We start from the raw sequence: 25,934 nt of genomic DNA on the forward strand, positions 1-25,934 counted from the left end.
CCCTGCAGGAGCCAAGGACGGAAGATGCCCAGCACCGTGAACTTATGGGGAGGGAAAGCAAACCACGAAGCGAAACTGCAGTCCGGATACTCCAGAGATGTCAGCACCACATGTGCATGGGAGAGATCGAAGGGAAATCCACCCAAAAGGCAATCACTACCGTAGGAAGGCACTGGGGAGCGGACTGTGGATTTTGGTAAGATGGAGGGTTGTTGACTTTCAACGACTGAGAACGTGGCTACGTTCCTTTTCTAATCAAGCGCAGTCCATAGAGGCGAGCTGAGGAAGAGCGTCTAGGGAGGGGGTGGGGTGAGGCAGTCCCTGGGGGCACCTTCTGGTATCCTTCCGATCGCTTCCCTGAACCAGAGGGAGAAATGACTTGTGCAGAGTCAGAGAGCAGGTTAGCGGCAGGCTGGGAGGCAATCTGGATGGGCTCTCCCCATACCCACGCAGACTTCCAAACGCTCCTCGCCTCTCCATTCGGCCCCACGCCACCCCTCCGCGCCTCCCCGCTCCTCGGCCCCCTTCCCCCTTTCTCTGCTGCGGCAAATCCTTGAGACTGAAGCAGCTCAACAACCTCACACCCTTAATCTCACTGTCTGAATGATAAATCCTGCAGGACAGCTCGTTCCATTCAAGCCCTTCACACTCTCCTTTGAGTAGCTGGGTGGTCTCTTCCGCCGAAGCGGGGGCTGCTTGCCCTTCCTTCCACTTAGCATTCCCCCAGGAGTCGAGGACTTCCCGGGAGCCAGGCATTCGCCTCCAAAACAATATCCAGCTACGACACGGCCCTCCCAACCCCCTTTCAGTGCCAGACCATAAAATAAAGCCGCGTGGGCCTTGCACCCCTGGACAGAATCCTTTGTCTGGGTTGGAAACAGCCTGAAAAGATGAAAGGGGCCTCCACTCCGACCTCTTCACCTCTTGTTATCTTGTGCCCACTCCCTTTAGACTCTCTGAGGCAGACAGCAGCATTTTCCCATGGTCGCCGGGGTTAACAACGTCTTAGCAGCTAGCAGAGAGCGGAATGTGAGGAATGTACCTGCCTAAGGGGCGATTATTTTCATCAAGGACAGGCTGAAATGGATAATGAGGTCAAAAACAAACGCCATCTCTTTCTCAAAGCACTCTGTAAAGAGAGGCTATTAGATATAGTTCATTAGTTAGGGGGGTGGGGGGGGTAGAGAGCTACTTTTTCCGACTGCCGCTTGAAGAGAGAGGAAAGCATTTTGCCAAGCTGAGATTCTTTCCAAGTCAGCGGGGGTGGGGGTGGGGGTGGGGGTGGGGTGGGGGGGCTTCGTTTAGATGCAGATTCAAGCCTTTATAGATCCGGAGTTTCAGGTACCAGCAACAGGTGACATCTGGACTGGAAGGGAAGGTTTGCAGATGAATGTATCACAACAACACAAGACAAGCGGGGTCCGTGGTAACACACACACACACACACACACACACACACAAAACACCTAATACCCCAAAATCGAATTTGGAAAACTGACAAACCAGAGTTTACGTGTCAAAATACATGTATCATGTGTTAGCATCTTCCTACAATGGTCCCCTTCTCCATCGTCGCAGTTCAGTCACTAACTCCCCACCCCACACCCCCAGATTTTTTTTTTTTTATCTATTTATTTTACAGCGAGAGAGAGAGATCACAAGTAGGCAGAGAGGCAGGCAGAGAGAGAGAGAGGGAAGCAGGCTCCCCGCTGAGCAGAGAGCCTGATGCGGGACTCGATCCCAGGACGCCGAGACTATGACCTGAGCCGAAGGCAGTGACCCAACCCACTGAGCCACCCAGGCGCCCCCCAGATTTTATTATGACTTGTAAATTGGAACCTCCTCAGCCCTTTCCTTCCAACCCATCCTGCATCTCCACGCAGGCTCATCTTAAACTGCATGTTATCTGTACCCTCAAAAATCTTCATGGCTGGGGCGCCTGGGTGGCTCAGTGGGTTAAGCTGCTGCCTTCGGCTCAGGTCATGATCTCAGGGTCCTGGGATCGAGTCCCGCATCGGGCTCTCTGCTCAGCGGCGAGCCTGCTTCCCTCTGTCTCTCTCTCTGCCTGCCTCTCTGTCTACTTGTGATTTCTCTCTGTCGAATAAATAAATAAAATCTTTAAAAAAAAAAAAAAAAAAAAAAAAAAAAAAAATCTTCATGGCTCACCAAGACGGAATATAGAAATATGTGTTTCCCTTTTTCTTGATATCACCACAAAATGGAAATTTAAACTCTAGATGCCATGTAAAGCTTTTCAAAATCGGAGCCTAAGTAACTTTCAATTTGGAACAGCCCCCCCATGCTATCCCCCCACCACACACATATTTCAAAGACCACTTGCCCATAATACCCCCCAACTTTGCAACTGAGTTCTCAAGGCAAATGCCCTGGGTTGTGTCAGTGGACAATAAACCCTTCTTTGGGATTAATTTTCCCATGGCAAATAAAAAACAACATACGGAACTTCAGGCTCGGCTTAATTTACGCACAATCACTTGCTGGAACTCCGTGGGGAGGTAAAGGCTAAAACTAAATGGGGTGGCCTCCCGAGACTGGCCCGTCAGACAGGAGGGGGCCTGGACGTGAACACACAAACACACATGTGAGAAAAATGTGCACACCTCCAAAATACAAATCCACAAAGTAAGGGGAAAGGAACCAATTGGGAAGATAGGCTGCAGTGCGTGAGAGCACAGGTGTTTCCTAACCTGGGCGAGTCTCTTCACGGCTCCTGGGCCTCAGCTTCCTCACCGATAAAATGGATTGTTGTTTTAAAATAGGAGATGTAGGGGCGCTTGGGTGGCTTAGTGGGTTAAGCCGCTGCCTTCGGCTCAGGTCATGATCTCAGGGTCCTGGGATCGAGCCCTGCATCAGCCCTGCATCGGGCTCTCTGCTCAGCAGGAAGCCTGCTTCCTCCTCTCTCTCTCTGCCTGCCTCTCTGCCTACTTGTGATCTCTCTCTGTCAAATAAATAAATAAAATCTTAAAAAAAAAAAAAAAGGGAGATGTAGGAGCACCTGGATGGCTCAGTCATTAAGTGTCTGCCTTAGGCTCAGGTCATGATCTCAGGGTCCTGGGATTGAGTCCCATATTGGAGTCCCTGTTCTGCGGGAAGCCTGCTTCTCCCTCTCCCACTCCCCTTGCTTGCGTTGTCTCTCTCTCTGTCAAATAAATAAATAAAATCTTTTTAAAAATAAAAATAAATAAAATGGGATATGAGTAAAGCACTTAGCAGGTTGCCTGGCGTACGGTAAGTTATATGAATGTTATATGAATGTTAGGTTTGATGATGATATAGACGAACACTTGCAAAATTCTTTGCAGAAAAAAACAAGCCTGCTGTTTGTGGGACATGCGGGACTCCAAGATCCCTGACCAGGCTTGTGTTCACTCAGGCTTTGTACCTTTGCCCCAGCTCCTCTCTGGGTTTGGAATGTACTCTCCCCTCCTCCTATCTCTGTTCAAAGGACACCTTCGAGGCCCAACCCCTCACTCCCAGACCAGCAGAAGGAATTCCTCCCCCCCTTAAGGGACCATAGCTCCGTGATGGCGTTTCTCACTTTGTATTAATAATGACTTGCTTAGATGTTGGTCTCCAGAGTTAGAATATTAACCTCTAACCCTATTATTAGCTTTGGAATTCTCAGTGTCTAGCACAATCCCAGATCTAACTCGCCCATATGGGTGCTTTGAAAGTATCTGTGGAAGGAATGCACAAAGAAAAAACAAAGAAGTGGCCGTACATTACGTGGTTTCACACCAAATCCCAGCCACCTCATCTCTCCACTGTCAGACCCCTGCAGACACCTGTTTGAGAGATTCCTGCTCCTAGAGGCTCGCTGGGACCTAGGAGGGCATGACTGCATTTTCAGCTGTTGACTCCACCCCACCTTGCGTGACCTGCTGACCAGCTGGAGATGCCACAAGGAGCATGACTCGGGGTGGCCAAAAGATGGTTTTGTCCCCAAATGACAGAATTCAGTTACAGGTTAGTGCCCAAGCTGCTACTGTAGGAAGTGCCTGCAAATCGATCTGTAGAATGTAGTTTACCAACACCAACAACTTGGGGGGCTGGCATTCTCTTTAGCTCCCAGAAGGCTCAGAGGAAGAAGGTGATAACTGATCGCTTTCCATTTTTGTCTGCTGGTCACAAAAGGCACAAACGATCCTGGTTCTTTTCCCCAATTCCAAGTATTCATCAAATTCAAGGGAACAGACAGTCTGTGGTCTTGCAATAGGACAAAGATACTGGGTCCTCATGGGAATAAAGCCGGTGACCTCCAGCTCATTAGCACCTGTGACATCAAAGCAAACTTAATGGGCCCCAGCCAGAGCTTTGGGGCTGCTGGAGACCTAACACAGGGAGGTAATACTGGAGAGGGGATATAAGAAGTGATTATTATGGGACACCTGGGTGGCTCAGTCGGTTACGCACCTGCCTTTGGCTCAGTATCATGATCCCAGGACCCTGGGATCAAGACCTGAATCAGGCTCCTTGCTTGGCAGGGAGCCTGCTTCTCCCTCTGCTTGTGTTCTCTCTCTCTCATTCTGACAAATAGATAAATAAATCTTTTTTAAAAGAAAGAAAGAAATGATTAGTTATGAAATGATCCCATTAGATTCACTTTAGAAATTTACATCTTATTCACTGTGGGAATATGCAGGTATATAAAGGTAAATCAGAGGATGGCGGTAGGAGGATTAAATGTGACCATGTAACCTGCCTGTAGTGAGTGACACCTTATTAAAAGTAGTGGAAAGCTCCAGACATACAGCCGGAGTAGTGGTGGTCCAGTAATAAGCAGAAATTAGGAAATGTGCACGCCTGTGGGTTAGGAAGGGAAGGGAAGGGGGAGGATCCCTGCTCTAGGAAAAATGCTGGTCTCCAGGCAAGGCAGGGGGAAGGACTGAAGTGAAGAGATGGGTGTCAAAGGTGATGAAGTCATCTATCACAAAGTCTGGGAGTTCTCTGCTCTCTATCAGTCCCCACCTTCCTCTTTTTTTTTTTTTAAATATTTTATTTATTTATTTCTCAGAGAGAGAGAGAGAGCACAAGTGAGGCCACAGCAGGCTCCCCGCTGAGCAGAGAGCCCGATGTGGGATTCAATCCCAGGACCCTGGGATCATGACTACAGCCAAAGCGGACACTTAATGGACAGAGCCACCCAGGCGCCCTACATTTTAAGTTCTTGAGGGAAATCTTGGACATCATTAAATCCCACCACACCATTTTATCAGTGAGGGAACTGGGGCCCAGAGAAAAGGATGAACTTTGCCCCAGGTCATGGTTCTCGTCCTGCCTCTGCCACCAAGGAGCTATGAGGCTTTGGGCAAGTCACTTTCCCTTTCCCAGCCTGCAGTTTCCTCCTCGGTAAAATGAGAGGTTTGCAGTATTTAGAGATCGAAGTTGCCTCCTACTGACTTTTGCTGTATTAAAATAATAGCTCTTTCTACCCCTCTCAAGTGTAGACATCGGATCCTTCCCTCCCTGTTCCCCAACCCCCCCGCCCCCCGCCACACACACACCCATCTCACACACAAAAAGTGAAGAAAGACATGTCTGGATACCTTTCGAGCTTAATTTTAACGGAATGATAGTTTTCAGTGGACAAGAAGAGAGTGGCCCCAGAGAAGAAAGTGCCAGACGCTGAGGGCTTCTGGGCACGTGCCCAGTCAGCGTGCCCAGCCCCTGTGATCCGGTCCCCACAGGGCCAAGTGCTGGCAGCACAGCGGGGATAAATAAGGCCAGCGATCACCCCTTACATGGCCATCCCCGAGCTGCCCGGAATCCCTGGGATTACGCAGACTTCTGGAGGGCTTGGAGCAACATCACATCACCTGCTGTGGCCACAAGTGTGCCTGGACTTCGGCAGCCTCCGTCTTGTGACTGAGGAATCTTTAAATGGAAGCTCTGAGCTCACAAAAAAAGAACATGTCTCCCTGATGTCACACAGTTGCTGCCAATTCATCAGCTCCAGTTAAAGGTCAGAGAGGGGGAAGCCACTGCTCCAGGGTCCTGTGGCTGCTCCCTGGGATGGGGCTTCCCTTCCAGCAGGCTTCCCGCCAGCCACCCGGGCCGGGCCAGTGGTGGAAGCCGAGCTGAGGGCTGTTTGCATTTCCAGGGCACGCACAGAGGCAGTCCTAAGGCCGTTTAGCTGCTGCTGCTGCTGCCTGTCGCAGTCCTGAAGCCCTTCATCCTCCTGGGCCTCTCCAGCCGCTGCGCTCTCCCGCAGTCAGGGCACACCCTGGAACCTGAGGGGACTTCCCTGGGATCGCTTCAAGAATAAAACCAATTTGGCACAGAAGTTCCTGGGGTATTTGAATAACTGAAGGAAGTGTTCGAAGAGCAAAGAGTAGGAGTCCCCAGATTTCAGGTGACAGCTTGCTCCCATCGCTTCCAAGGAGGGAGCTCTTTTCAAGTTCCTTAACCTCTCTGAGCCTGCTTCCTGACCTGGAAAATGAGGCCAAGAATATTTAACCTCACAGGGTTTTCCTGGGGAGTCAGTGTGAAGCTTGGCTACAGGGCCTGGCATGTTGTAAGCGCTCAACAGATGTCAGCTTGGAACTGAGACACGCAGCGAGAACTGGACAAATCATTTCATCCCTGAGCCTTCACTTCCTCATCTGTCCAACGGGGATAATAAGCATATGTAAGGGACAGACAGGGTCGCTGCCAGGATTCAGGGAAATAAACACACAGCAATGAAGGGGATAATAAACATATGTAAGTGAGAGGGTCGCTGCCAGGATTCAGGGAAACACACAGCAATGAACAGAGCACCCAGCACTGAAAACAATAGATGTTGACCGCTGGAACTCGCCTCTCCATCAAACTGGGATCCGCAGGGAAGGCCTACTATAGTCGTGATAAAACACCTTCTCCAAGCCTGACACAATCCTCGGCCCCCCACGAGTCATAATCCAGAGTTAAAAATGAGACATGGAAAAAACGTGTATATGGTTCAAACATGGGCACAGAAAAAAAATTTTAATTCGTTTTTTGAGTTTTCCCTTTTGGGGGGACTGTTTTCAAGTGTGGCCTAAGTTTCTAAGGAGAAGAGAAAATGATAAAAGTTACATGGGTGCAAGAGAGAAGACTCAGTGGGGCGACCACAGGGAGCCGGTAGATGGAACCGCAAGTGACATCAAGGAGGAGGAGGAGGAGGCTAAAATAACTGAGTAATAAGCAGTAGATTTCTCTAGAACTGGAAGGGACCCCAGACTAGTTCTCTACTTCAAATGTAAAGAACGGGGCACCTGGGTAGCTTAGTCGGTTAAGCATCTGACTTTTTTTAAAGATGTATTTATTTGAGAGAGAAAGAGAGAGAGAAATAATGAGCGGGGGAGAGCCAGAGGGAGAGGGAAAGAGGGGAAGCAGACTCCCCACTGAGCAGGGAGCCTGATGTGGGGCTTGACCTCAAGACCCTGAGATCAGGACTTAAGCCAAAACCAAGAGTTGGAGGCTTAACCAACTGAGCCACCCAGATGCCACAGGTATCTGACTCTCATTCTCAGATCAGGTCTTGATTGCAGAGTTATGAGTTCAAGCCCTCCTTGGACTCCATGCTGGGTATGGAGCCTACTTTTTAAAAATATGTATTTTTTTAAAGTAATAAAGGTAAAGAACAGACCTGGAAAGACAATGACAACAGCCACAGCCTGCTCAGAGAAGATCACCGTCCTTACCCAATGCTGACTGATTGTGGTTCTCCTTCTTGGGCACCCTGGGTGCCCCCAAACACAGACTTCTGCCTCAGTGACTGACTGGAGGCTGCCCTCTCCTAGCCAGTCTGCTGCCAACCCGAGATCCCCCTCCTCCCTGGCATCTCCTGTCCTTCGCTTCTGGCACAGGGATGTTCTGGGTGAGGCTTTTCTTCAGAGCTCCTCAGTCCCTCTCAGGATGCTCTCACAGTGTCCCCAACAGGTGAGCCCTGGCAGTCTCTTCCCGTGTCTTTCCTCTCAGCCTTAAGACAAAGGCATTCAAGGCTCTTGGTTTCATATTTCCACAGGCTATTAATATTTTAATGGCAAGACCTAGAGAGTCAACATAAATATATCAAATTCTGTAAACATTTCTTGAGCCTCTACCTAATTACCAGACACTGCTCTAGTCCTTCTGCTTTCTCACAGCTAGCCTATCAGCTTCCCGGAGGCCTCAGATAAGGAGGCCTCGAGAATCACAGCACGACCCTCCACATCCTCCTACCCTTCAAATCCCGCCCCATGACCAAGTATTGTGAGATCCTTTTTCTGTCTCCCACACGTGCTTCTCTCTCCCTGTTTCGACTGGGCACCTCACCTCAGCCCTTCCTAGTCTGTACCCCTGCATAATCGCATCTTCCTCAAAAGCCTCCTTCATCACATTATCCAACACCCCCCCACTCCATCCAAATCCTCCGATGGCTTCCCCCCAGGTTTCATTCAAGGTTCTCAAACTCTCTGGAGAGGGATTTACTCAGAGAGCCTTGCTTTACCCATGCCAGGGGTCTCAGGGGAGGAAGGAGGAGAGGGTCTGGTTATCAGTCTGTGACTAGAGGGCAGTGTACCCAGCAGGGCTTTAGCGCAATGTGGCCAGGGCGAAAATCTGAATCATAGTCAATGAGGGCAGCCAAATTCCTATCTGGGAAATCAGGGCAGTCTGAAGGGTGAGGCCAAGCCGTAAACAGAATGAGTAATGAGGTCAGGAGCTGGTGGGGACCAGAATCATGTCTAGATGCAGTTTAAGGAAATGGAAATGGTACAAGACTGAGGCTGTGGATTGAATTATAAGAAGGTATGCTGCTCTATGCGGGGATGGGGGCGGAAGGAGCAGTCCTCCAAGTCTCCCCTTCCTCTGGTGCTGTTCTTTGGGTTTCCACGTGTGTGGAAATGCCTGTCTTCCCTGCTGCCGAAGTTTCCCAGTGCTGCTTCCCCAGCACTGCCAGGTGACTTGTCCAAGGTAGTGTGGTGGTGGATGGGGAAACAGCTCCGTCTCCCACCTCACAGGGGATGTGCTAGGGAAGCAAGCTTAATCTCATATTCGTGGGTTAGCAGACTGACCTCACCTCTCCACGTCTCAGATGCCTGCCTCATCTGTAAAGTGAGGACAATAATAACACTACTTTGTAATAGTGTTACATAATAATAAGACTACTCTGAGGATTAGGCAAGCAAATATTTGTAAAACGCTTAGAACAGTGCTTGGCACATAGTAAATGCTGTATAAGTGTTAGTTAAATAAAAATAAGGTGCACAGCTGGTAAATAGGGCCAGTACTCAAAGTCAGTTCTAATTTTAACATTCAAGTCCTTAGATCCTCCACTCAGGTCAACAGCAGGTTATGATGGACTAAGCTGACTATAGGGCTTTCAAAAATTAGTTTTCGTGTCAACTGAGAATAGAAAAACATGCTATTGGCTTATTTTACTTGGGCACAACGGAAAAATCACTCGAGTTAGTGCCCTTACCTGTTCTTAGGAAACCACTAAGAAATCCAGAAGGACCAGTTCAAATAATAGTTTCCATCCCAAATTTAATAAACCTTTCAAAAAAAAAAATCAAACTCAGAAAATGACTGTGAGTTCAGAAAAGAACAGCATAGGAGCACCTGGCTGGCTTAGTCGGTGGAGTGGGGGACTCTTGATCTCGGGGTTGTGAGTTCAAGTCTCAAGCTGGGTGTAGCGATTACTTTAAAAAAAAAAAAAAAGAATCAGTGTATACTAGGGAAGCTGGGTTTAGTCTGGCAAGGGTCAAGGCTACAGCTCTCCTAAGAGAGGTAGCCAGAGAGCAGATAACACAGAGGAAGAAACACTGTATTTATTTCCCAACTGTGAGGGGAAGGGGTATGGAAAAGAGAGAAGGAGAGGGAGAACAGGAGTGTTCCCTTTGCAAGATGATAAAAAAAGGGACTGAGTGTATTGTTCTATAGCTCAGTAGCAATTCAAAGATACTGCAAACGGCTGCTTGCTTTTACCAATCTATCAACCAGAAATCTTTATTAACTGAGCCTCTCAAGCGACTACAATATGGCACTAATAGATATTTGAAAATGATGACCCCGATAGAAGGCAAAATCCTAAACAGCTTTCTGAAACAAGAGAGAAGATAAAATGAAGCTTGGTATGGTTTGTGACAAGTGTATTTTATTGTATTCCAATTTTTCCCAAACAAGCAATATTTTTGTCATTTTGTATGGGGTGATTTATACACCCTCTGATAACTCTCTTACCCACCCTAACAATAGGTTGCCTGATGAGGGTTGGTATCAGGGTTTAATAAATATTCCTTTTCTCTGAACCCACTTTCCCCATTACTTGCTTCCGTGTTCCCTCGCCCTATCCTTGATGCCTGTCTCCGTCAGAATGTGACCCAAGGGGTCCTCCACTACCTTGATTCTGCCCCAAAGGAGCTGTCCCCGGCCTTCCAAACCACTGACCCTAGCTTTGCACACTTTCACGCTGGGGTGGAGTTGTGAGGAGGGCGCTCTCTTTCTCTTAAGAGCACGAGGAAGGACACCAGCCCGAGTAGAATGCAAGGGAAGAGCACAGCTCTTGGGAGATGAGGCCTCGGGGCGCGGGGCGGTGACAGCTGAGTGGCGGGGAGCACGTGGCTGGCCTGGAACAGAAACAGAGCCGCAGGGACCGCCCCCGGGACACCCGAGACACAAAACAGAACCCAGCTCGTGCCCGCCGGGCCCCGGATCGCTCAGGCACGGAGGAGGTTCTCCCGCCTTTTCAAATTACCTTCCCATTCCTGTCGCGCCCCTCCTCGGCCCGCACTTCGGGCTCCGCATACCACAGGGGTTAGACACAAATAAAATCCATACATGGACTCCATCCTCGGGTCACAGCGCTTGCTTACCAGCGCGGACCGCCGATGGCCCGGGCGCTCACCTCCCTTCCCCACCACCGACTCTGTGCTGGTAAACACCAGTCACTGGGTAACACCCTCAATCAGACGCCTTGGGGCTATTATTCATCACCGACTAACCTTCAACCAACTCCATCTTCACAGGCCTCCCCCCAGAAGAGAGGAAATTCCACAGCTCTGAGGTGATGTGGAACGGGTTCTGCACGCCCCGGCTCTCTTTCTTTCTCACTCTCCCCAGCCAGTTCCCAAACTGGGTTTCCCGGCCCCCCCTGGACGCTGCCTTCCCCGGTTTCCCGCCCCCCCTCCACCCCCCTCCCTTCTTTCCCTCTCCATTTTACACACTGTAACCTGATAGGCTGGAAATGCAGCCTCTTTCATCTTCCATTTCCCACATCCTGAAAGTCCCGGAGAGAAGGAGCCCACCCAGATAAAGGCATTCCAAGTATGTGCATCCCCCTCCCCCTTTAACTCCATTCACAAAGCAGATTACTAAAGGCCCGGGGCTCCAGGGAGGCCCTACGCCCCTCCCCCATCCCGGCGCCCCTGCACCTCCCACCCCCACCCCCAAGAGTTTACTCATTCCAGGCCCTCACTCCTCACCCGCACAAAAATCTAAGTCCACAGGCCTAGAACCAAAAATTAACTTTTCTCTGGACTCTGATCCTAAGGGAAGCTTTCAAACTTCACTCTGATTGGGACTGCAGGGGCTGGAGATTCTGCTGCCTACCGTTCATCTGTCCCGGAGTTAGCATTTCTAGATAAGAGGGCTCAGGGAAAATGTGTCTTTGGACCAGGGGGGAAAGATACAAGGGTAACATGTGATGTTTCAAGAGGACTAACTCGTGTCTTCGGGAAAGATCACAGACTGTTCTAATCCAGAGACATTTCCTTCCAACTGAAATTGTTTGGAGGCCAGAGGAAAAGATGCTTTATTTGAGGGGATAAGCAGAGAACGGGTGTGTGTGGGTGTCTGTGTGTCTGGGGAGGAAGGTTCTGGTAGCATTTTTGTTTAGAAGTTTCTTGAGTCCAGATAATCCTACTATAGTTCTTCACTACCTGGAAATGAGTGATTATGAAACATGCCCCCAGCTCGGGTCTTTAGTTGCCCTGTCCTGAGTTGTCACGGATGGGGAAAGGGAGGGCAGGAACAGCCTCTCTGACCTTAACCACAAAGGTTAGGAAGTACCCCCCCAACCTACCCCCAAATACCACCACCACCACCACCCCGCCCCACCCGGCCAACAAGCATCCCCTTTCATTAAGGATGATAAACTCTCTTACCCGTCCTTCAGAGAGAGTGGGAGAAACACTGGAATCGTACCAGGTCTGGGATAATCAGTTTTCTGAGTTTACTAGTCATTGTGTGAAACAGGATTTCCCGCGTCAAAGAATGCTCCCCAATCCTGGTACCACGGAGTATATTTAATAAATTATAAACCATATTGTCTTTGCAACTCAGGAGAGCTAAGGTGCTTGATGCACTAGCAGGGGCCCGAAAATACGCTCAAATCCTGGCCCATGTTAGTGCGTTGGGTCATGTATTCAACAGATCTGATTGCTCAAGAAGTCTCATGGAATTCCAAGAAGAATTCAAGAGCCCAGACCTGGGAGATGCGGTCATGATGATAAGAAATAAGACTGGCGGAACAGCCACATGGCCCTGTGGTGCTAAAGGGAAACATGTACTGCTGCCCAGCTGCGGGACTGGCCCACGTTTGCAATCTGCAGTAAGGCAACCTACTCCCTGTACCATGCTGCTAAGAGGCCAGCTCAACGGGTTCGACCTCCTTAACCAACAGCAGCACAAAGGGGTGCACTGGCCGCTTGCAGCTCTGAGCAAGTATTACTCTCTCAGAGCCTTGGTTTCCTTCTCTGTAAAATACTAATGCCTGCTAATCCAAGTGTGAGCCCCAGTCCCACAGCTAGGCTTTACCTGGGAGCTAGCTAGCATTGCAGAATTCCACCCCACCCCAACTGACTGCATTTGAACAGGATCCTCTGGTGATTCCTGGGCACCTTACAATTTGAGATGCTCTGGCCTTAGCCTCGAGGTCCTCTTTCCAGTTCTGGAATTGCCCAATCTCATGAAGTGGTTTCCAGAGAAGTTTTTCTTCGCTGATAAATGGTTTTTCTTCTTTCTTACGCCTCTGCTCTTGGTGTAAGTAAGTAGGTCTTGGGAGACTTACTCTCTCCCCTGCAAAGGAACTCCAGTTTCAGTAGGTATTGGATTTGCCTGAAGCGCTTGTATAAAATGCAGATTCCTGAGCCCCATTAAGAAACACCAGCTCAGGGCGCCTGGGTGGCTCAGTGGTTTGAGCAGCTGCCTTCGGCTCAGGTCATGATCTCAGGGTCCTGGGATCGAGTCCCGCATCGGGCTCTCTGCTCGGCGGGGAGCCTGCTTCCCTCTCACTCTCTCTGCCTGCCTCTCTGCCTACTTGTGATCTCTCTCTGTCAAATAAATAAATAAAATCTTTAAAAAAAAAAAAAAAAAAGAAACACCAGCTCAGTGGGGGCCAGAGAATCTGCATTTCTACCAGTTTCCTCCAAGCGGTTCTACAGATTCTGGTTCCCAGGTTACATTCCTTTCTTTGAGTTTTTATGATGGAACATTTCAAACATTTAAAAAATAGACAAAATAGTAATAATGAGCAATCGTGTTTCAAAATCCAGCTTCAACAATGATCAACTCAAGGTCAATTTTGTTTCGCTCAGATCGTATTTAAAAAACGATTGCATCTAGACCTTCCCGGTTTTCTGAGCTCCCCCTCACCTAACTACCTCTAGTCCATTTTTTTTTAAAGTAATCTCTCTGCCCAAAGTGGGACTCAAGCTCATGACCCTGAGATTGAGAGTCACGTACTCTGTGGGCTGAGCCAGCCAGGTGCCCGACCCATAGCCTCTTAAAGCTCAGCTTGTTCTCCTCGAGGACAAGAGTTGTGTGTGTCGTATTGTCTTGGAGTCCCTAGCGCCCGACACTGCCTGGCACATGTAGGCACTCAGAAAATGTATGCAATAGTGCATCAAAAAGAACCTTGAGGTAAAATATATTACCGTCTACCTGGATGGTTTAAGATGGAGGTAATTGGGATCACCCAATCCCCCATTTCTTGTCCATTATTTGCCTGTGATGCCTTTTTCATTTCAAGAAATTAAGGCATCAAAATGCATCTCACCAAAGTGAAAGAACTGGTGGGAAGTTTCCAGAAGTCCTTGTTGACATCCCTTTCCTTCTGGTTTCTACATTGCGTAAACGATTTTTGTGTTTGTGTGTGTGCGGTTGGAGAAAAGGTAGGAAAATAGCTCTGGGGAACGAGGCTATCATCTCATGGCCTGTTTTACTCTTTAACCTGGTAATACATCTCTTTAAAGCTCCTGAGGTATTCAGAATATCCTGTCCGAGGCAAGGTCTTCCCACAGTGGTGAAAGGCATTCAAGTTTCCTAGGTGGACAGAGCCATGAGATCCCAAAGGTACAGTCCGACCATTTGTTAATGGTGAGGCTAGATCCGAGAGCTCTCTCGGACGGGTGTGCTAAATAATAGGAGGGAGAGTGCGGGAAGAGGCAGGACCCAACCGAGAAAAGCTCTGCAGTTCCAGAACTCAGCACAACAATCAAGGGATAAAGCGGTAATTAGGCCTGATTATCATGCAAGGCAGCCCCGGTTAAATTGGAATGTAGCCGGAGAGACGAAAGGCTGGATGGAGAGTTTGCTATGCAGGAGACATGCTTTGATGTCTGCAGGGAAGGTTGTGTTTCTTTCAGCCCTCCAACCAACCAAAAAAATGTTGCAGGAGCCATATGAAGCCTTCTAAAATGCAGCAGACGGGAAGCTGGAGTGGAGAGCTAGGGGCTGGGTCCGAGTTCCCCTCGTGAGTGTGTGTGTGTGTGTGTGTGTGTGTGTGTGTGTGTGTTTACTTAGATGTCTCTTTTCTCAGATTCACTGCTCCTGCCTCTTGGATATGTCAGAAGATGGGAAAGGAGAAAAGGAGCACACGCTCCAGCTACTAACTCACCGTCCGGGGCTTAGCACAGTCATACGCCAAGGAAGAATGTGTCGAAGCTCACGGAAGCCTTTTTACCAGCTGTGGGGAGAAAGCAGAGGAAATGGAGGTAAATGACTCTGGGTGTCCGGAGAGGAGGCCTTGAACTCTGCTGACCATGGCAGGTGGAGTCATCTGAGTCTGCCAGCCACCAGAGCTTTGCACCAACTGACGTAGGAAGAAGAAAATGAGCCAAGAAAGTAGGTTAATCTCCCAGAGAAACACAAAATAGGTAGCAAGTACCATTTTTACACCTTTCCCTCTTTAATTGCTTCCAACCCAGAGCTGTGAAGCCCAAGGAATTCCTTCTGTGTCCTTACCTTACCTTGTAGGGGTATCCCCGATTTAGTATGGTGTTTTTGTACCTGGGCTTGTTGCTCAGCTAGGCGCCCTCCCCAAAGCAACCCACAACTTTCATTTCCGTACAAGGGATTTTCCGTACAACTTGGAATTGGGAGAGATCAGCTTTTTTATCAGCTTTTGACTAAATCACTGACAGGAAAACAGTAGTCATGTTATTGTTCTACTCATTCACGGGGTGTTCACTGGAGGAAGTGGGATGTACAACCTTGATTTTGCATGAAGACAGTCCGTGAAAATACAAAAATGCAACATGGGAGAGTAAATGCAATTTCTTCTTCTCAGAGTTTTCCAAAATAAGATCCTCTCGCCGCTATGGCATACCAGCCAGACATGCAGTTCAATATTTCTTTTCAAAAGAGATGAAGGAAGTTGCTGATCAAGTTATCTTGAAGGAACCAAAGGAGCGTGGATTCCATATACAACACATTGCTTCTTCGGTTTATCTCAGTTTTTTCTTCCTCTGTTCCAAGAGACAACCCACAGAATCAGCTGTTTTTGCTGTGATTTCTTCTGTATCCAATTTACTCTTAAGAACTGTATAAAGTAATAATGATATGTATTTACCACGCAGGAAAGAGACCACGAATAACTACAGGCACAGCACCTATTGCTTCTATCACTATTGGCATTGCTACAATACTTGAGAAATTGTGTGAGTGAAGGATGATGCTCTAATGTAACAGGCTGTTCCTTTTGTCCCCGTCCCCCCTCCCCCCACTACCAAACAGTGTCACTTGATTTAGGAGAAACTTTACTCCATCCCTTCTATAAAATTCCCTGAAATTACTCTTGTGGTGTGCAGCATAAATTTAGGATAAATAAATTGCACAAGACTGAAAATACCCTTTCAGCTATCTTATTTCGTATAATAAATGAAAATGAATTGTGGAGTTGTGTTTTTACTCAGCATAAAAATTAAGAGAGAGAGGGGGGACAGGGAGGAAGAAAGAGTCTTAGCAGCTGTGTGTTTTGTGTGTGTGTGTGTGTTTTTTTTTTTAAGTAAGAAAATAGCATTCCCCAGAATTTCCAGTAAAACCCTTAAGATTTAGGCAGTTCATCCCTAAAGTATGTGTGGGATGCTGGGAGCTCCCGGCTTTTCCAGACAACCCCGCCCCCCCCAAAAAAACACCCCACAAAAAACAAAAGCAGATGGGCTGCATCTGAACGGATCAAACTCCCCAGGGGCCAGAGCTCTCGGCTCTAAATGCTAATAGAGTGAGTAATCAGAAACCTACATTTGGTAAATTATTTATCTTATCTCTGGAACTCAGCAAAGCATAAAAGACAGCAACTTCTGTAGAAAGATATTGTTGGTCAAGAACTCCAGCTGGAATTTGTACTTTTACTAGAAAAGGGAAAAGTTCAGAGACCAGTGTGGCTCATGAAGCAATACTTTTTTTTTTTTTTTTAATGACCAAAGGCAAAGCCAAGGAAAACTGACATCACAGTTCTGTGGAACAGGTCTGGTTCATGTTTTGTCTAATGGGCCTTACGTTCCATCTGTATTAGGGTAATGGCAAAACAAACCAACAGATATTAAGGATCCCTGAAGAGAGGGGAGTAGGTTCCTGCACTCCCCGTCTCTGCCGGTCCCTTGTGAAGGGCACCAGCCAGAGTAACTAGCATCTGAAACTTGAGCTTCCGGCATCAGAATCACCTGGAGGGTTTTTAAAACTCAGATTGCCAGGCCTCACCTCACCCTCAGAATTTCAAATTCTGCAGGGGTGGGGCCTGGTAATTTGCATTTCTGCACTTTTGAACAAATCTCCGTACCGTATTTTGAGAAGCACTGGCCTGGGGGGCGGGGGTGTCTTTCTGCAATCTGGTTTGGTTCCTGTAGAATCCAAGCACCCTTCCTCAAATGAAATGTGTCGATTTGCAAGCTTCAGGGCTATAATTGGAATTTTGACAGTGGAATTAGCCCCAGTAATGAATCTTAGCCCTTTCACTTATCTTACAAAATATATTAACTTGATAAATCAATTCTATCCATGATGAACATTATACTGATAGCATATACACCTGCTTTGTGTCCTCTGTAGTCCCTCACACTTTGGGGTTCAGTAGAACCGAGCAGATGAAAAACTAAAGGCTTCCTGTGAATAAATATGGTTGCATAATTTACATTCATAATTATAAACACCTTAAAAGTTTTGTTTTGTCTCTGGATACAATTTCGATGGTTCATCCATATTGTGAACTCAGTTCCAATGGACTGAATTGTGCAATCACAGGAACTCAAACAATTCCTTTGCCTTTGCTGCTCTCCTTCACACAACAAATACATTTGGAGCACGTACTGTAGGTATGGATACCAGATGACAAAAACATAACACAGGGTATCGAATCTAAGGGGAGATGAGACCAAATGATACAAACCACATGGATTAAAGGAATTCCCCACCAAGTGTTATAGTCAGGTAATGCTTTCACAGAAGGAGGCACTTGAGTTGGGTCTGTTCAAAATCCTTCTATGGCTTTCAGTCACCCTTCAGATAAAATTCATATTCGACAGAATGGCATACACAACTGTTTATGATCACCTATGGTTAGCTGCTCAATGAGATTTCTCTCCACTCCTTTTACATCCCAGGGGCCATACTCAGCAGCAAAGTTCAAGTCTGATGATGGTGGGTGCCTGGCAGGCTCATTCAGAAGGCCATGTGACTCTTGTTCTCACGGTCCTGAGTTTGAGCCACATGTTGGGTGTAGAGATTATTTACATAAATGAATAAATAAAAAGCTAACCAAAAAGGTCTTTTCTTGTTAAAATTTTTTTAAAAGTTGGTTATATGTAAATTTCAGATTTAACTGACAATTATTAATCTTCTGCCAAGCACGCTCCCACTTTCTTATTCTGGGGCAGGCTCTTTTGAAGGACTGTTTTGGGGGGCAACTGCAAATGACTGCCTCATGGTCCTTTGAACTTGGCTTCAATGAGCAGTTGGTTGTGTACACAATGAGTTTCACCATCCTTACTCTGTGCTTTTCATGACAGTGCAGATCCAACTGAAAAATAACCATTTTTCTTTAACCTCACGGCAATGCAAACTTTACCTCTATTTTAGGCTTCTAAAATTCTGGACCCTACTCATAATACGGTGGGGTTTTTTTCTCTCATGCAAATTCATGACTGGGTGTTGACATATGCCATTCCTTCATGCTGAAATTTGAATTTCCCTATCCTGTCCTTTGTTGGATTCCTTTCTTCCTATTTATGTTTCATAACCCACATCAGGTGCTACCTCCTCTCCAAAGCCGTCCTCGACCCTGGAGATAAGGTTTGGAAGGTGTCATAACTTTCTTTGCAGACTGTGTCCTAACTCTAGTCACTATAGAATAAGTGTTTGACCGTGTGAGAGGTGCTTTTTAAATGTTTGTGAAGAAATAAGCCAAAATAGAGAGAGACAGTGTACAAGCAAAGAGAGATGGGAAAATGCAGGTTTGATTCTGGGGACAGCAAGTTCCATCCTGCCCTTACCGTCTCCTCACATCATCGGAAAAGAAAGACATGCAATTACGGCCAGAAGACCTCAGAATGGTTGGGTTTTAGTTTCCTCATCTGTAAAACTGGGATAATCATAGTATCTGCCTCACGGAGTGGTTGGGTTGGGGGTGGGGAAAGTGTCTGTAAGGCACTTAGCACTCTTCTTGGCACATAGAAAGAGCTCAGTAAATGTCAGCCATTATTGGTTCCATTAGATGAATTCTGTACTTTTGTGGGGCAGTCCAACGGCTCACCAAGGTGATGTTTCATAGGTACCTGAGTAAGTAATTGGGATTAAACCTATTACCCAGATTCAGACCCAAGATATAGGTGGCACTTTGGTGCTTTTCCGTGTTACTGATGAGTCTGAGAGTGAACACTTCAACAGTGACATCTCCTGGGACTGAGACTACCCAAAGATACGGGTGGGGGAAGGAAGGGGTAGGACATGATCTGTCTTCATACCAAAATGGCTTCCTGGAGAGAAATAGTTTTGTTTTGAGTTCTCCAGGGGCCATGATGAAGACCAAATGAAAGGAAGTTCCAGAGAAACAGATATTAATTTAACATTTAAAATCTTCCCAAGAAGTATAGCTGTATGGCACAGGCTGCCTTGTGAGGTAGTAAGCTCCTTTTTAGTGAGGTCAGCAGGGTCTGAATAATCAAAAAGGATGTTCAAGGATCCTCAGCTTTAAGATTCTTTTTTTTTTTTTTAAGATCTTATTTATTTATTTGACAGAAATCACAAGTAAGCAGAGAGGCAGGCAAAGAGAGGGAGAAACAGGCTCCCCGCTGAGCAGAGAGCCGGATGCGGATGCCGGGCTCTTGATCCCAAGGTCCTGAGATCATGACCTGAGCCAAAGGCAGAGGCTTAACCCACTGAGCCACCAGGCACCCAGCTTTAAAATTCTTGATTCAGGAATACGAAAGGCTATTAAGTTTCTGTTCCAACCATGAACTTGGGAGTTCAAAGACTTGGCTTCAAATCTCATTTCCCATTTGGCTGTGGGATACTTGCTTAACCTATCTTTGCCTCAGTTTCCTTATCTGAAATGGGGATAACAACACATACTTTCCTTAGTATGAGAGGATTAGATCTTTTTAAATATGTTAATACTTGAGTACAGTTAGTATAGTTCACACCTGATAAAAGACAGCTGTTTTTATTATTAGGTTCAATGTTCTGTCATGTGTGTGGTCATATAAATTTATATCAATATCTAGGATCTTTTTACATGAGAAGCTTAATTGTCTATTACCAGTCCTTTCTCCGTGTTTGCATGTCTGAACTCACTCATTTTGGTTAATCTAGGCACTAGCCATTCAGCTATTCCCAGAGATTAGGTAGAGAAGAGTTCACCTCTAAGCCCAGAGAATGTGTGCTTTCTGGGAACGTTCCAGAGTAAATGCCCTTTTCCTTTAAGTGACATAAATAGTCCAGTCACTGTTTCCAAGCTCTGCTAAGAAGAGGAACAGACCTGTTTCCTCTAGTGTTCCCTGAGTGCTGATAACTGGATGCCAAGGAGTTGGCCAGATCATGTGGGATGGGCAGCTGTCTACATGGTGTAATTTGAGGGGTTTGAGGAAATCCCCCTGCTTAAAATATCTTCCCCCAATGGCTGGGACACATGCCTGAAATGTATGACTTACTCTTTACAATGAGGTGCTGCTGAAATCAATTGTTATCCAGGAGGAGACTGACATTCAGCCATTACCATTCATTAGCACCTCAGTTTAAATTAATTTATCAGGGGTGCCTGGGTGGCTCAGTGGGTTAAAGCCTCTGCCTTTGGATCAGGTCACGATCCCAGGGTCCTGGGATTGAGCCCCGGGTGGGGCTCTCTGCTCAGCCCCGGTGTGGGGATCCTGCTTCCCCCCCAACACCGGCCTGCTCTCTGCCTACTTATGATCTCTGTCTGTCAAATAAATAAATAAAATCTTTTTTTAAAAATTAATTAATTAATTTATCGGATTAGTTGGTTGAATATCCCAAAGATAAGCAGGCACAAGACAGTAAGTTTTAGTGAGGGAAGCTGATCCCGAAGGGTCTGACATATGGGGCACTGGGCCACTTACATGAGGGGCTGTGAGGATGGTCAGAACAGTTTGGGGACTGCAAGGGAGGTCTGAGGTGAAAGGCAGGAGAGGTAAAATGTAGATGGGGGTTGGAGAGGTTCCAAGCACTATTCCAGGATTTCTCAATTTGAATATTACTTCAGTAGAAGACATGTTTATTATTTATTTTTAAGTAATAGCTACACCCAATGTGGGGTTTGAACTCACAACCCTAAGATCAAGAGTCATACGCTCCACTAACTGAATAAGCCAGGCGCTCCAAAGACATTTTTTTAAAAAGACTTTATTTATTTATTTGACAGACAGAGATCACAGGTAGGCAGAGAGGCAGGCAGAGAGAGAGCAAGGGAAACAGGTTCCCTGCTTCCGAATGGGGACTCAATCCCTGGACCCTGGGATCATGACCCACTCCAAGGACATTTTTTTTTTTTAGAGATTTTATTTATTTATTTGACAGAGAGAGAGAGATCACAAGTAGGCAGAGAGGCAGCCAGAGAGAGGGGGGGAAGTAGGCTCCCCGCTGAGCAGAAAGCCCAATGCGGGGCTCGATCCCAGGACCTTGAGATCATGACCTGAGCCGAAGGCAGAGGCTTAACCCACTGAGCCACCCAGGCGCCCCTCCAAGGACATTTTTAAAAATAACACTTCTTTTTCCTTTAGGATTCTTTTCTTTTTTCTTTTTAATATTTTATTTATTTATTTGACAGAGAGAGATCACAAGTAGGCAGAGAGGCAGGCAGAGAGAGGGGGGAAGCAGGCTCCCTGCTGAGCAGAGAGCCCTATGCGGGGCTCGATGCAGGGCTCGATCCCAGGACCCTGAGATCATGACCTGAGCCGAGGGCAGAGGTTTAACCCTCTGAGCCAACCAGGCATCCCTCTTTTCTTTTTTTAAAGATTTTATCTTAAGAGAGAGAGAGAGGATGAGTTCTGGGGGAGGGGCAGAGGGAGAGGGAGAAGCAGGCTCCCCATCCAGCAGGAAGCTGGCTGTGGGCCCATCCCAGGACCCCAGGACCATAACCCAAGCTGAAGATGCTTAATCGACTAAGCCATCCAAGTGCCCCTAGGATTATTTTCTTAGATTATTTCTGCAATATGAAATTCCCAGGTTAAAAATTAAAAAATTGGGGGACACCTGACTGGCTCAGACAGTGGAGCATGTGCCTCTTGGGGTCGGGGTTTTGAGTTCCAGCCCCAAGTTGGTGTAGAGAGGGATCCCCCCACTCAGGGACTCCCTGCTCAGTGGGGAGTCGGCTTCTCCCTCTCCCTCTGTCCCCCACCCCAACTTGCGTGTGTGCACGTTCTCTCTCTCTCCCAAATAAATTTTTAAAATCCTTAAAAATAAATCAACAAAATTAAAATTAACATTTTGATCACACAATGCCAAAATGCTATAGAACCCCCAGTTTTTTCTAAGTGTACTTGGCCTAAAATGTGTTTGTATAATCTACATAATTGTCCTTGCAGAAGGTCATTCATTCATTCATTCGACCAAAAGTTGTTGATTTTACAGCAGATGCCGGGTGCCATATTAGGCAGCGGGGAGGCAAAACAAAATCAGCAATCCCTACCTTCATACAGTCTAATTGCTCATCAATTTGAGATAATTTAACTAATCTCGGGTGTTGCCTCTTTCCACTGCATTCCAGACATTCTTATCCTTTTATTCCCCATGACTCTAAAAATTCTCTTGAAAAATACTTAATCTGTCATTTTATACAGTCTTCTGAAGAGGTACCATAGCACTATGTTTGCTAAGCCAATTCGAACATTACAGTAAAATTTTGCTGTAATTCTCTCTCTCAGAGAAGGCCAATCTGAATAATTTGGTTAATTATCATTTTTAAGTCACCATATACCGAGGGCCTATGAAATACTTGCCAATTATTGAGTTATGTCTAGGAGGGAGCTATTATTAGCCCCAAATTACAGACAAGGAAACTGAGTCTTCAGAGGTTAAGATTACACAACTTCTAAGTGGCTGAGTCAGGATTGAAACCCATCTCTGTCTGACTCCAAAATCTGGGCTCCTATGGAGCATGAAAGGGTAATTTCTTAAACAAACACTTTAATGGCTAACATCTAAAGATGGTTATAGAGTCATCTAAAAATAAGATTGTCTTGTCATAGGCTTAGATGGGAGTTCCTGGATTTTAGAGCCAATATTTTTGTAAATTTTTTACAAAGCATATTGGCTGAGAGGCGCCTGGCTGGCTCAGTCAGCACGGCAGGCAACTCTTGATCTCGGGGTTGTAAGTTCAAACCCCACGATGCGGGTAGGTTTGCCTTAAAAAATAAATTAACTTTTTAAAAAAGCAAATTAGTTGTCCAGGTCTGTCATAACAAAGTACCATCATCTGGTGGCTCAAACAACAAGAATTCGTTTTTACCGTGATTCTGGAGACTAGAAGTCTGAGATCAAGGTGTTGACAGGCTTGGTTTCTTCTGAAGCCTCTCTTTTTGGCTTGGAGATGGCCATCTTCCCTTCTGTGGCTTTATGTGGTCTTCCTTCTGTCCCTAGGTCCTTATCTCTCTCTCTCTCTCTCTCTCTCTCTTTTTGGTCCTTATCCTTATCTCTTCTTAGAAGGACACTACTCATATTGAACTAGGGCTCACCCATATGACCTCACTTTACCTTAATTACCTCTTTGAAGGTCTTATTTCCAAATACCCATTCTGAAGCACTGGGAGGTTTGGAGCTCAACATATGAATTTTGACTTGGGGGAGACGCCATTCAGCCCATAACATAAAGTAAACTAAAGTTGCGAATCATTACATGAAGAGAGATGGATAAGGATATGCTTACCATGCCTTTTATCTTACCTTAACTGTGTTCACTCCTATAGTTGTTTAAGAAATACTTATGGATACCCACTATGTTCAAAAATGGATACTAAGCTAAGAAAAATAAACCTGTGGAGGACATGGTCCCTGCCGCCCAGGAGTTCACAGTCTCTCTGAGGAGCCATTTAGAGACCATAGGTTCTCAAGCTCAAAAACACATCGATGTCACCAGGAGGGTTTGTAAAAATACAGTTCACTGGACCCCGCCCCTAGAGTTTCTGATTCAGTGGATTTGGAGTGGGCCCAAGAATTTGCATTTCTACCAAGTTTCCAGGTGCTGCTGGTTTGGAGAGACCACACACTTTCAGAACTACTGAGCAGGACATATGAAGATCACACGTGACGTATACAATTGAGGCAGCACAGGTGCTCAGAGCAGAGAGGGGCCTTTTTCTGTTTTCATGCTAAAACAGCTGAGGAGACAACTGGGAAAGTCCCTTTGCACCTGAAAATTACCCAGAAAAAGTTTTAGCATTGAGACCTTGAACTTGGAAACATATTATGGTAAGAAGAGATGCATTGTCTATACCATTAATTTGCTACTTGGTAAATACTACCTTTTATTAGTAATTATATCTCTATAAGAAAAGAGAAAGTGCCTAGGGGTAACAATCAAGGTTGGGCTCTATCTTTGCTCTGATAATGCTACGGGAACTTTGGCAAAATTCCTGTCTCTGAGATTTGGTTTTGGTCATCTAGAAAACTAAAAAGATTTTATAAGAAGATATTTAAGTTTCCCTACAGGTCAATCTCTATGATTCTCTATCTTGCCTTATCACAATAAAAAGATCCTTAACCAGGAATTAGGACCATACCTTTTGTCTCTATGCATCTCGGTGGAACTTAACACAGTACCTTGAACACAGTAGCTGTTCAGCCAATGTCTATTGACTAATTGACTGAATCACTCAGAACCAAAGCAAGACCCAAGAGATTCTTGTCTCACTGCTATAAAGATGATAGCTTCCCCTTACCTTAAGACTAACCCTTACCACACAAACTTGGCTGTCAGAAGCTCTGGTTTTCAGCAGCCATTCTTCTTTGCCACCATTCACTCACAGGGTTAACTTTCAACATTGTTTCAATCCCCATTCATTTCTCTTGGGCGCAATACTGAAGGAAATTATCCACTGATTCCATTGTCTTCCATTCATTACCTTGCTTCCTGATTTTATTTAATCTGGCTCATGGAACTTTGCTTTGTGTATCACCTGTTATGCACAAAGAGCTGCCCCTAACATTGTCTATCCTCTTAATCAGCATATTTTCCAGAATTACGGCTTGTGACTCTCTCACCTGTGGACCTTGAACAAGTTATGTGACTTCCTGGGTATAATAATTAAGAGGATTAGGGGCGCCTGGGTGACTCAGTTGGTTAAGCGACTGCCTTCAGCTCAGGTCATGATCCAGAGTCCTAGAATCGAGTCCCACATCGGACTCCCTGCTCCTTGGAGAGTCGGCTTTTCCCTCTGACTTTCTCCCCTCTCATGCTCTCTCTCACTGTCTCTCTCTCAAATAAATAAATAAAATCTTTGAAAAAAATAATTAAGAGGATTAAAGAAGAAATATAAATATGTGGACCATATGAATATCTATGATACATACTATGTATGTGCCATATATAGGGCATATGTAGTGATTAATTAGAATAGTCCTTAGCACATAGTAAATGCTTGATGAATATTAGATATTACCTCTGTACATTTGCCTATACCTACTTCTTTAAGCCTTTGGTTTAGGAACCTGGCAACCTTAATTTATAAAAGCACTTTTCTGAGAGGGGTGCCTGGGTGGCTCAGTTATTTGGGTGCCCAGCTCTTGGTTTCAACTCAGGTCGTGATTTCAAGGTCGTGGGATCAAGCCCCACATTGGGCTCTGTGCTCAGTGGGGAGTCTGCTTGAAATTCTCTCTCTGTCTCTCTCTCTGCCTCCCCCCCTCTGCCAAAGTAAGGGAATACATCTTTAGGGGGAAAAAGTACCTTTCTTTTTTTTTTTAATATTTTATTTATTTATTTGACGGGGGAGAGAGCAAGAGAGGGAACACAAGCTGGGTGGGGGGAGAGGGATAAGCAGGCTTCTGGCAGAGCAGGGAGCCTGATGCCCCAAAAAGTACCTTTCTGAGAAAGGCAAAAATTTACTCTGAAGTCTGTATTCTCCAAAGAGCAAACAGCCACTCGTCTTTTCATTATAATACATAGTAAAAGTGGCAGGGGCAGAGATTAAGGCAGGGGACATTCACAGGAACTTATGTGTTCTCTTTTGGGTTTAATTCCATTTAGT

At 46.2% G+C, this 25,934-nt stretch overlaps 2 long non-coding RNA genes across 2 annotated transcripts; one reads left to right on the forward strand and one right to left on the reverse strand.

The window, feature by feature from the left end:
• Nucleotides 1-63: 63 nt before the first annotated feature.
• LOC123941199 lies at nt 64-15,480 on the forward strand. The gene is made up of 2 exons (XR_006818231.1): nt 64-196; nt 14,783-15,480. It is a non-coding gene; the product is annotated as an uncharacterized LOC123941199 (long non-coding RNA).
• Nucleotides 11,482-24,878, reverse strand: LOC123941197. Its single transcript, XR_006818229.1, has 4 exons — nt 24,630-24,878; nt 17,024-17,141; nt 14,861-15,784; nt 11,482-13,041 (listed from the first exon to the last, which is right to left on the reverse strand). It is a non-coding gene; the product is annotated as an uncharacterized LOC123941197 (long non-coding RNA).
• Between the last annotated feature and the right edge of the window lie 1,056 nt (nt 24,879-25,934).

Source organism: Meles meles, chromosome 5 (genome assembly GCF_922984935.1).
Source record: "Meles meles chromosome 5, mMelMel3.1 paternal haplotype, whole genome shotgun sequence".
NCBI lineage: Eukaryota > Metazoa > Chordata > Mammalia > Carnivora > Mustelidae > Meles > Meles meles.